The following is a 12,651-nucleotide window of genomic DNA, read 5'->3' as shown; positions in this document are numbered from 1 at the left end:
CGGAGCCAACTACGCTGATCGAGGATGGGTGGTTGGACGCCGCCTCGGGGGCTGCGATCCCAATGGCGATCGAGCCGAACACCAGCCCCGCACTTCGCGAGACTCGTGACTCCAAGGAGCCGGACTCCTCTCCGGACTCTGAACCCTCCGCGCCCCTGCCGATCGAATCCGATGAGGCGCCGATCATGGAGTTTACTACCGCGGACATCTTTCAGCACTCGCCTTTCGGCGATATTCTGAAGACACTAAAGTCTCTCTCTTTATCAGGAGAGCCCTGACCGAACTACGGTCAGCAAGGTTGGGATACGGACGATGAAGAAATTCAAAGCCCACCCACCACCCACTTTGTAGCCACTGTCGACGATTTAACCAACATGCTCGACTTCGACTTCGAAGACATCGACGGTATGGACGCCGATGCAGGAGACGATGAAGAACCAGCGCCTATTGGGCCCTAGAAAGCCACCTCGTCATATGACATATACATGGTGGACAACCCAAAAGAAGGAGATGGCGATGAAACAGCGGAGGATGACCCCTCCAAGAAACAGCCTAAGCGCCGGCGTCAGCGGCGCTGCTCAAAATCCCGCCAAAGCAAATACGGTGATTCCAACATGAGAGATAATAATACTCCGGAGTGTGCCAAAGAAAACCCCCTCCAGCAAGATTCAGCACAGGAGGATGGAGAAGCCAACCCTCATGAGAGAGCGGCAGACAGAGAGGTCGAGGACGATAACTATACGCCTCCCTCCGAAGACGAGGCAAGCCTCGACGACGACGAATTTATCGTGCCAGAGGATCCCATCGAGCAAGAGCGTTTTCAACGCAGGCTTATGGCCATGGCAAGAAGCCTCAAGAAAAAACAGCAACAACTTAGATCTGATCAAGATTTGCTAGTCGACAGATGGACTGAAGTCCTTGCGGCCGAAGAGCATAAACTCGAACGGCCCTCCAAGAGCTACCCAAAGCGCAGGTTGTTACCCCGATTAGAGGAGGAAGCACTTAAACCTACATCACCAGCACTTGATACGGCCGACCGGCCACCTCGTGGCCGCGACAGAGAGGCCTCTCGGCCCTCCACTCAAGCCGCACCCCGTACAAAGGCACGAGAAAATGCGCCAGACCTGCGAGATATGTTGGAGGACAAGGCAAGGCAAACAAGATCGATCTATGGATTGCGTGGGCGCCCCACGACTCAAGACGGTAACTGTCACGCCGGACACAAAATCCGATAGGGCCGAACATAGTAGACAAAGCTTATTGAAGCTACGTCATGATATAGCCCAGTACAGAGGCGCCGTACACCCACTATGCTTCACAGACGAAGTAATGGATCATCAAATCCTCGAGGGTTTCAAACCCGTAAACATCGAATCATATGATGGCACAACAGATCCCGCGGTATGGATCGAAGATTATCTCCTTCATATCCACATGGCTCGCGGTGATGATCTCCACGCCATCAAATACCTCCCACTCAAGCTTAAAGGACCAGCTCGGCATTGGCTCAACAGCTTGCCAGCAGGATCAATCAGTTGTTGGGAGGACCTGGAAGCCGCATTCCTCGACAATTTCCAGGGCACTTATGTGCGACCACCAGACGTCGATGACCTAAGCCACGTAATTCAGCAACCAGAGGAATCGGCCAGGCAATTCTGGACACGGTTCCTAACAAAGAAAAATCAAATAGTCGACTGTCCGGACGCAGAGGCCTAGCAGCCTTCAAGCACAATATCCGTGACGAGTGGCTTGCCCGGCACCTTGGACAAGAAAAGCCGAAATCTATGGCAGCACTCACGACACTCATGACCCGCTTTTGTGCGGGAGAAGACAGCTGGCTTGCTCCTAGCAACAACATGACCAAGAACCCTGGTAATTCGGGTTCCAGGGACAGTAGTGGAAGGTCGCGTCACAACAAGCAGAAGCGCCGCATTAACAGCGACAACGCTGAGGATACGACAGTTAATGCCGGATTCAGAGGCTATAAATCCGGTCAGAAAAAGCCATTCAAAAGAAATCCTAGGGGCCCGTCCATTTTGGACCAAATACTCGACCGCTTGTGCCAGATACATGGCACCCCCGAAAAGCCGGCCAATCACACCAACAGGGATTGTTGGGTGTTCAAGCAGGCAGACAAGTTAAATGCCGAAAATACAGACAAAGGCTGCATAGCGATGACGACGAAGAGCCCCGGCCGCCGAACAATAGTGGACAGAAGGGTTTTCCCCCACAAGTGCGGACGGTGAACATGATATACGCAACCCACATCCCCAAAAGGGAGCGGAAGCGCGCGTTAAGGGACGTATACGCGGTAGAGCCAGTCGCCCCAAAGTTCAACCCATGGTCCTCCTGCCCGATCATCTTTGATCGAAGGGACCATCCCACTAGCACCCATCATGGCGGATTCGCCGCAATGGTTCTAGATCCAATCACTGACGGATTTCATCTCACTAGAGTCCTTATGGACGGCGGCAGCAGCCTAAACCTGCTTTACCAGGATACAGTGCGGAAAATGGGCATAGATCCCTCGAGGATTAAGCCCACCAAAACGACCTTTAAAGGCGTAATACCAGGTGTAGAGGCCAACTGTACAGGCTCAGTCACACTTGAAGTGGTCTTCGGATCTCCGGATAATTTCCGAAGCGAGGAGTTAATCTTCGACATAGTCCCATTCCGCAGTGGCTATCACGCACTGCTCGGGCGAACCGCATTCGCCAAGTTCAATGCGGTACCGCACTACGCATACCTTAAGCTCAAGATGTCAGGCCCTCGAGGAGTAATTACGGTCAATGGAAACACCGAACGCTCCCTCCGAACGGAGGAGCACACGGCGGCCCTTGCAGCGGAAGTACAAAGCAGCCTCTCCAGGCAGTTCCTCAGTCCGGCTATTAAACGTCCGGACACCGTCAAGCGCGCCCGGAGCATCCTACAACAAGACCGCCTGGCACGTTCCGAGCAGACGTAGCAATGCGGCCCCAACCCCAGCCCGCGCAAACATGCGACACTAGTGCTTCGCGTACATAACTACGCCCTAGAAATACCATGGGTACAGGGGAAGGGGCACCATCACGGCACGCCCGAAACACGGCTTAAACCGCACCAGGGGCTGCCGATTTTTTAATTTTCTCTTACTTTCAGGACTCCATTCTTCGGAAGGCCTGTTCGGCAGTTCAATTGCCACACAAACGATGCAAGAACCAGGGAAGCAGACAAGCCATGCCGCATTACGGAACTCCCAGGTGGTCTCTATCACGAGCAGTATATCTGTTTCGCATACCATTCCGCACCCTGCCCCTGGAACGGACATGTTAAATAGTCCAACCTTCTGCTTATCGCATTATTTGTATCGTTCTGCTTTGATCGCAGCCCTTTTTAATAAACAATGCATAGCTTTTGTCTATTTTTTGCATTTACTCTTTTTTACAAATATATGTTCCTTAACGACACGTTGCACCCGTACACTTTGGTACGGCCAAAATACGCCAGGGGCTTTAGTACCACTCAATATGGTGTGAGAAGTCCAAACACTTTAACAAGTGCGGCACCCCAAACTTATAGCATTATATGCATCGGCTCCGAATCATGTCTTGGGTCAATAGTTGGGTTTTCCCGGCTCCTATGTTTTGGTGCCTTACGTTCCGCTATATCGGCTAAGGTAGCACTACGAGAACTACTGCGATTGTGCCCCAGTTGAGCCGGGTCGAGCACCTCAGTAGAGAAAGCTAAAACTGACTGTCATGATGAAGCGAGAGTTGGTCGCTGTTCGAGAGGTTTTTCGAGTCCCTAAAGACTTATGCCGCTTAGAGCGAGGAGTCGGCTCTGTCCGGCCAAGGCGTGGATAGTGCCCCAAAATCGGTCTTCCGAATACCAGGGGCTTCGCTGAAATTTAAAATTATAGAATTCTATGGCTAAGTGAGAGTGTTCACGCATTATAGTCCGATTGCCTTGTTCGTTGTGCTGAGCGCCTCCCTCGAAGGACCCAAACATGGGAAAAAGAGCGCTCAGGTTTATCCCCGAACACCCCGGCACTAGCAGCATGGGGGCAGAAGCCGACGACTCGCCATCTCTTAGAATTGATAAACAGCCGGACAGAAGGTAATATTTTAAATTCCAATAGCATTGCTTAGCGCATATGAACAAGTTTTCAGCGCACAGGACAAAACGAGCGAGTTTTACTCAAAAATTACATCCCTGGAACATTATTCCGCCATAAGGCAGGCACCCTTCAGAACATCCTTATAATAATTTTCGGGCTTGCGATGCTCCTTCCCCGGCGGTGGCCCGTCCTTCACAAGCTTCTCAGCATCCAGCTTGCCCCAGTGCACCTTAGCACGGACAAGGGCCCTACGGGCACCTTCAATGCAGACGGAGCGCTTGATGACTTCGAGCCTTGGATAGGCCGCCACCAGCCGCTGCACCAGCCCAAAATAGCTCCCAGGAAGAGCCTCTCCAGGCCACAGCCGAACTATGAGGCCCTTCATGGCCTGTTCGGCTGCCTTGTGGAGCTCGACCAGTTGCTTCAGCTGGTCGCTCAGGGGCACGGGGTGTCCGGCCTCAACATACTGAGACCAGAACACCTTCTCTGTCGAGCTGCCCTCCTCGGCTCGATAGAATGCGGCGGCATCGGACACGCTACGGGAAAGATCTGCGAATGCTCCTGGAGAGCTCCAGATTCGGGTAAGTAACAAGTAACTTACGTTTATGTGGTTGCTTTGCATAAAGAATGCCTTACCCGCCGCTATCTTTCTCACCTCATCCAACTCCTGGAGGGTCTTCTAGGATTCGGCCTTGGCAGACTTGGCATTTTCAATAGCCACCGCGAGCTCGGACGCTCGCGTCTTTGAGTCAAGCTCCAAACTCTCATGTTTTTCCATGAGAGCCTGGAGCTCTTGCCGCACCTTGCCAACCTCGGCCTCATACTTCTCCCGCTCGGTGCGCTCCGTGGCCGCCCTCTTCTCGGCCTCGAGCAGCGCTTTCTTAAGGGTCGCCACCTCAGACGTGGCTCCTACAATAGCCACGATAATCCTGTCATTTTTTGCAATTGCACCTTATATATATATATATATATATATATATATATATATATATATATATATATATATATATATATATATATATATATATATATATATATTTAAAAAAGGTATTTCTTACCTTCCTTGTCCTCGAGCTGCTTCTTGGCACGCCCGAGGTCTTGCTCGGACTGCTCGAGGTTCTGCTTTAGCGTGTCCACTTCCGCAGTCAGTGCGGCGGACGCTAGCAGAGAAGCCTGCATACGCATATTGACTCCTTTTTGTTAGACTCCTGCGAATTTTATTTGATCCTCTATTCGGCTTTTCTTCCCGAACGCCAAACAGAGCATCAGGGGCTACTGTCTATGCGGTAATATTATTTACACATTCTTTACTTACCTCAAAGCCTATTAAAAGGCTAGCACAAGCTTCAGTCAGTCCGCTCTTAGCGGACTTAACCTTCTGGATCACCGCACTCATAATGGTGCGGTGTTCCTCGTCGATGGAGGCGCCTTTGAGCACCTCCAACAGATTGTCCGGCGCCTCCGGTTGGACGGGGGTCACCGGCACGATGGGCTTACTCCTCTTGGAAGGAGGTCGCCCGCCGGACTCTGGAACCCTTGAAGGTTCCGGAGCGGTGTCCGGCCTAGGGCCGGACTTGGAGCCCTGGGGGGTTTTATCCCCTTTACTCCTGGAGTCCGGGAGGTCGCCTTGCGGCGCCTCGAGGACCACCTCCTCCTGGCTTGGAACCTGTTGGGACAACACTTCGGCGGCGTCCGTAGGGCGGGGGAGGAAGCCGTCGGAAGCGAATTCACATCCGATGAGTCCAGTGAACCACTCGACGACGCGTCGAGCCGGTCTTTGGATGGGCTGCATAAACATATTCGACATAAGGGAAAGTTGTGCAATAAAGGAATACTATGAATTACTCTGGTGTCCGGATACTTACGATTTCGCCAGGGGCTTGGCCCTGAGCGGCCACTCCTCTCCGCCGTCGTCGGCGTCGGTGGAGTAGTCCGGAGGAAGGGTTTTCCCCTTCTTGGACCCTTCGGCCTCCCCAGTGGGGGCGGCCTTCCTTTTCTTCTCTTCCCCCGCTGGAGGGGGAGAGGTCTCTTCTTCTTCCTCCTCGTCTTCACGGGAGGAATGCGCCTTGGAGCCGTCGGATGATGAACCCGACACCTCCCGGCGCCGGGCACTTTTTCGAGTCCCCGTGGCCTTCTTCTCCGGCACCACATAGGGTGCCGGAACCAGCAACTTCACCAAGCGGGCATCGGCTGGGTCTTCGGGCAAAGGAGCCGGACAGTCGATCTGTCCGGACTTCGCCTGCCAAACCTGTCAAAGGTAAGGAAGCTTAGATCCCGCATAGAGTTAAACTATGAAAAACTAATACCCTGTAAAAGGCACAAACAACTTACCGCGCTGGCGTGACGCTGTGCGCTGAATCCGCGATCCTCGATAGCGGATGCGGGAGCCTTGGCGCCCTTGAAAAGCACCTTCCAGACATCTTCGTACGTCGTGTCGAAGAGCCTGCTCAGAGTTCGGTGTTGCGCCGGGTTGAACTCCCACAGATTGAAGGTCCGTTGTTGACACGGGAGGATCTGGCGGATGAGCATGACCTGGACTATGTTGACAAGCTTGAGCTGCTTGTCCACCAGGGTTTGGATGCATGTTTGTAGTCCAGTCACCTCTCCTTTGCTGCCCCACGACAGGCCCTTCTCTTTCCAGGACGTGAGCCGCGTTGGGGGTCCGGACCGGAACTCGGGGGCTGCGACCCACTCAGGGTCGCGCGGCTCGGTGATGTAAAACCACCCCGATTGCCACCCCTTCAGGGTCTCCACAAAGGAGCCCTCGAGCCATAAGACGTTGGGCATCTTGCCCACCATGGCGCCTCCGCACTCCGCCTGGTTGCCGCGCACCACCTTCGGCTTGACATTGAAAGTCTTGAGCCATAGGCCGAAATGGGGGCGGATGCAGAGGAAAGCCTCGCACACGACGATAAACGCCGAGATGTTGAGGATGAAGTTCGGGGCCAGATCATGGAAATCCAGGCCGTAGTAGAACATGAGTCCCCGGACGAATGGGTGGATAGGAAAACCCAGTCCGCAGAGGAAGTGGGGAAGGAACACTACCCTCTCATGGGGCCTTGGGGTGGGGAGGAGCTGCCCCTCTTCGGGAAGCCAGTGCGCGATGTCGTTAGACAAGTATCCGGCCTTCCTCAGTTTTTTTATGTGTCCCTCCGTGACGGAGGAGACCATCCACTTGCCTCCCGCTCCGGACATGGCTGGAGAAGGTTGAGATGGGGAGTGCGGACTTGGGCGCTGGAGCTCGAGTGCGCGAGAATGGATAGGCAAAGGAGGAAGAAGGCATAGGTGAAAAGGTGGATCCTTATCCCCTTATATGGGTGGACACAACTACGTGTCCCCGCCAGCCTGGTAAAACTCGCTTATCCCCAAGCGACGTAATCAATGGCGCGGTTGGGTTACCCACGCCCGTATTGATGAGAATCCCGGAATAAGGGGACACGATCTCTGCTTCGACGAGACGTGCCAAGGAAACCGCCTCGCATGACACGCTGAGGTGGGACAATAAAACGATTCGAATAAAGGCTTGGCCGTGGTGGGATGTCACACTACGGAATACGTCAGTAGATTAGATTTGTGTAAATATTATTCTCTCTGTGGCAATATATGGAAACTTATTTTGCAGAGCCACACACTATCTTTGTGTTCAAAATCTTCTATGAAGTATTTGGAGGAGGAACCCGCCTTGCAATGCCGAAGACAAACTGCGCGCTGGACTCGTCGTCATTGAAGCCTGGTTCAGGGGCTACTGAGGGAGTCCTGGATTAGGGGGTGTCCGGATGGCCGGACTATACCTTCAGCCGTACTCCTGGACTATGAAGATACAAGATTGAAGACTTTGTCCCGTGTCCGGGAGGGACTTTCCTTGGCGTGGAAGGCAAGCTTGGCGATACGGATATGTAGTTCTCCTACCATTGTAACCGACTTTGTGTTCCCTTACCCTCTCCGGTGCCTATATAAACCGGAGGGTTTTAGCCCGTAGGACAACAGACAGAACAACAATCATACCATAGGCTAGCTTCTAGGGTTTAGCCTCTCCGATCTCGTGGTAGATCTACTCTTGTACTACCCATATCATCAATATTAATCAAGCAGGACGTAGGGTTTTACCTCCATCAAGAGGGCCCGAACCTGGGTAAAACTTCGTGTCCCTTGCCTCCTGTTACCATCTGGCCTAGACGCACAGTTCAGGACCCCCTACCCGAGATCCGCCGGTTTTGACACCAACAGCCACGCAAAAAGAAAGGAGAGGAAAGGTAAAAATAAGGGAGGGGAAGAGAAAGCTGAGAGTGCTCGAAAAGAGATCATAGGGGAAAAGAGGGGTAATCCTTTTGGGGTACCACCAACAGGGAGTGACCAAAATTTTTCTTTTGAGAGGGAAATGGATAGCTATGAACATGTGTTGTATGGTGAGATGACTGTTTCTCCTAAAAGAGTCTGTATGGGTAGAGTTGACACTATGAGGGATGGGGATGGTATAGTCACACATGTAGCAAAGGAAACAGAGGAGGGAGTCGGTTGGAGATGATGGCACATCGGCGGCCTCCTAGGAGGAGGACCGCCGGGCCAAATGAGAATCCTAGGTGGAACTATCGCGGTATGCTCTCCCCCACGGCAGTTCGTGAGCTCTTGGAGCTCCAGCAGCGTACCAAGGCTGATTTGATTTTTCTCTCGGAGTCACACTTGAATAAATGTAAAGCCGATGAGTTGTGTTGTTATTTATCTTTTGATTCGATGATTGTAGTGGAGAGTGATGGTCGGTCCGGTGGCCTAGTCTTGTACTATAATAAGTTCAATAAAGTTGTTTCGAATTATGTGTCGTCTCATTTTATTGACATTCTTTTTATGAATGATGATGATGTACATTGGCGGTTCACGGGTTTTTATGGTCATCCGGTTTGGAGTGATCGTAAGTTATCGTGGGATAATATTAGGAATTTACATAGTCTGGGTCATCATCCCTGGGTGATCTTAGAGGATTTTAATGAAATTTTACTGTCATTAGAAAAAGAGGGCGGAAATGTAAGACCAAATGCTATGATGAGAGATTTTCGTAACTGTTTAGGGGAGTGTGGCCTCGAGGATATGGGTTGTATTGGTGACCCCTTCACTTGGAAGAGAGGCGATACTAGAGATAGGCTGGACCGCGCGGTGTGCAATGTGGAATGGGCGAATAAATTCCCTCGGGCCGCGATAATTAATGAGGAACATGTTCATTCTGATCACCGTCCACTCATACTGGATACGGAATATTTTGATGGAAATATTTTTAACGCCCCAAGGGGACGAGTAAAACAATTTGAAGCTCGATGGCTCAAGGAGGAAACGGTTGATGAAATTGTTCGTACAGCATGGGAAAAGGCAAAGATGATGGGTATTGGGCCAAAGCTCGCTGATCGTACTCGTGCAATTCAATCAGATTTGCACATTTGGGATCGTGAGGTTTTGAGAGGCCCAAAGCATAGAATAAAAAAGCTCGAAAAAGAGTTGGAAAAACTACGAAGAGGCCCTATGACTGTGGATTCCCAAGCACGACAAAAGGAGATTTTGGTTCTCATCGAAAATTTGCTGGAACAAGAGGAGATTTATTGGGTACAATGTGGTCGTGCAAATTGGTTATTGCATGGGGATCGCAAGACTTCTTTTTTCCATAACGCGGCAACAGCTAGAAAGAAAAGAAACCAGATTAAAAAATTGCTTGGGGACGATGGAGTCTGGGTGCAAGGTGCGGAAATGAAGGATTATATTAAAGGGTACTTTTCAAAACTCTTCACGTCAGAAGTCTCTCAACCAGATCCGAGAGTTCTCTATCTTGTTAAAAGAAAACTGACAGACGAGATGAATAGGGCACTCATGGCCCCGTATACGACAGTGGAAGTTAAGAAAGCCTTGTTTGACATTGATGATTTAAAAGCGCCGGGTCCAGATGGTCTACACGCCAGTTTATATAAGAGATTTTGGCCTATGTTGGGAGAGGACCTGACAAAAGAAGTACTCCAGGCGGTGAATACATGTTCAATACCGGCAGGATTGAACGATACTGCAATTGTCATGATCCCAAAGGTTAACTCCCTAGAAAAGGTTACTCAATTTAGACCTATTAGTTTATGCAATGTGGTGTATAAGATTATTTCAAAAATGATTGCAGCGCGTCTCAAATTAATTTTGTCAGACATTATCAGCCCAACTCAGAGTGCTTTTGTCCCTGGGAGACTAATCAAAGATAATATTTTGGTAGCATATGAGTGTTTCCACACAATAAAAAAAGAAAAGAATGGGGAGGGAAGGGTTTTGTGCAATCAAGTTGGACATGCACAAAGCTTATGACCGAGTGGAGTGGTCTTTCTTGAAAGCAATTTTGTTGAAGCTGGGTTTGAAAGAAAACTTGGTGAATTTGATTATGCAATGTGTGTCCTCTGTGGAGTACAGGATTCGGTTTAATGCAGATGAGACTGATAGCTTCAAACCCACTAGAGGGCTAAGGCAGGGGGATCCCCTCTCCCCCTACTTATTCATGTTATGTACGGAGGGCCTGACTGCCCTTTTAACAAATGCGGGGGAGAGAGGAAGTATCTTCGGCATAAAGGTTAGCAGGGAAGCTCCCTCAGTTTCCAATCTATTATTTGCGGATGATTCTTCGATCCTCATGCGAGAAAATGCAATGAACGCGGAGGTCCTTAAAGCGGTTCTGGACTCTTACTGTGCCGCCTCGGGGCAGATGGTGAGTGTCGAAAAATCCAGCATATTTTTTAGTCCCAATACGGAAGTGGAGGACAAAGGCAAATATGTACAATTCTAAATATTATGACCGAGGCACTTAATGATAAATATTTGGGATTACCTGCCAATGTGGGCATGGATAAAAGCGATTGTTTTCAGTTCTTGATTGGTCGTATTATTATGAAGATTAGTGGTTGGAAAGAAAAGTTGTTATCGGCGCGTGGGAAGGAAATCTTGCTTAAGTCTGTTGTTCAAGCTATCCCAACATATGCAATGTCCGTATTTCAAATTCCTAAAAAGATTTGCAAAGGAATCATAGACACGATGGCGCAATTTTGATGGGGTGACGAGGACAATCAGAAAAGGATGCACTGGATGGCATGGTGGAAGTTGTGTGTTCCAAAAGACCAAGGAGGAATGGGTTTCCGTGATATACACTGTTTTAACCTAGCTTTATTAGCGAAGCAAGTGTGGCGTCTCGTGGACAATCCTGAATCGTTATGTGCGACAATCCTAAGAGCCAAGTATTTCCCCGAAGGTGATTTGATGAGCGCGGTATTAAAAAAGGGCGCCTCCTTTACTTGGCAAAGCATTATGGCGGGAGTGGACTCTCTCAAGAACGGCTATACATGGAGAGTAGGAACGGGAGAAAATATTGACATACGGAGAGATGCATGGATCCCAAATTGTGCAGACAGGAAAATTATTACACCTAGAAGGGGGAATCTACTGACGAAAGTTTATGATCTTATTAACCCAGTCACAAATGGTTGGGATGAAGAGTTGGTGAGACAAACTTTGTGGCCAATTGATGCCCGTAGAGTACTAGCGACCCCGATATCTATGCATAATATGTCGGACTTTATTGTGTGGAGCTATACAAAAAACGGTTTATTCACTGTACAATCATCTTATTTGAAGGAATGGAATAAGCAACATGGGAGGAAGTTAGAATACTCAAATGGCATGGGCAGAAGTAACGTCAATCCTATTTGGGGTAAGATCTGGAAATTAGCTTGTCCGGCAAAGGTTAAATTTTTTATTTGGTGGACGCTCCACGGGACCCTACCGTGTCGCTTTACATTGGCCAACAGACATATAAAAACTCAGCCAATATGCCCAGCATGTTTGGATGGTCCAGAAGACACAAGACATATATTATTTCTATGCCAGAAGGCAAAGGAAGTGTGGGAATATTTGGGGTTGTATGAAGTGGTGAAAAAAGCTTGCGTCATTGATCGTGCAGGAGAGGCAGTCCTTGAATTCTTACTCCCTATGCCTGATCATGACTACACATCTTGGGCTCCCGGAATGCAGGGGAACTAATCGCTATGGCTACTTGGTATTTATGGTGAAATAGACGGAAACTAGTCCATGAGGGTAAGTCTCAAGAGGCGTCCCAGACCTCGATGGGGATTAGGGCTATAACAGCGAACTATGTAAATGCCCACTCTCCTAAAGCAAAGAGAAAGAATGAAGGATGGTGCAGACCTCCTAGGGGGTTTGTTAAATTGAATGTGGATGCTTTTTTTGATCATGATCAGCTAAGAGGCACAGCGGGTGCTGTTATGAGAGATGACAAAGGAAACTTCATAGTAGGTGGTAACTGGAGGATTCAATACTGTGCGGATGCTCTGACAGCGGAGGCGGTAGCACTCAGATTTGGCTTACAGTTGGCACAAAAGACGGGATGCAATCGTCTAATTATCAATTCTGATAATATGAAGGTCATTGACACAATGAATAATGGAGGACAGTCTGCGGGAGCGGCTGCTGCAATTTTTGAGGATTGTTTTTTTATGGCCTGTGATTTTCCTCAAACCAATTTTAAACATTGT

General features: G+C 49.7%; 1 pseudogene; it reads left to right on the top strand.

The window, feature by feature from the left end:
- The first annotated feature begins 10,367 nt into the window (after positions 1–10,367).
- Positions 10,368–12,392, top strand: LOC119334011 (annotated as a pseudogene).
- Positions 12,393–12,651: the final 259 nt, after the last annotated feature.

The sequence above is a fragment of the Triticum dicoccoides genome, chromosome 7A, assembly GCF_002162155.2.
Source record: "Triticum dicoccoides isolate Atlit2015 ecotype Zavitan chromosome 7A, WEW_v2.0, whole genome shotgun sequence".
Taxonomy (NCBI): domain Eukaryota; kingdom Viridiplantae; phylum Streptophyta; class Magnoliopsida; order Poales; family Poaceae; genus Triticum; species Triticum dicoccoides.
Note: the sequence above shows the minus strand (reverse complement) of the source record. Positions and strands in the feature narration are given on the sequence as shown.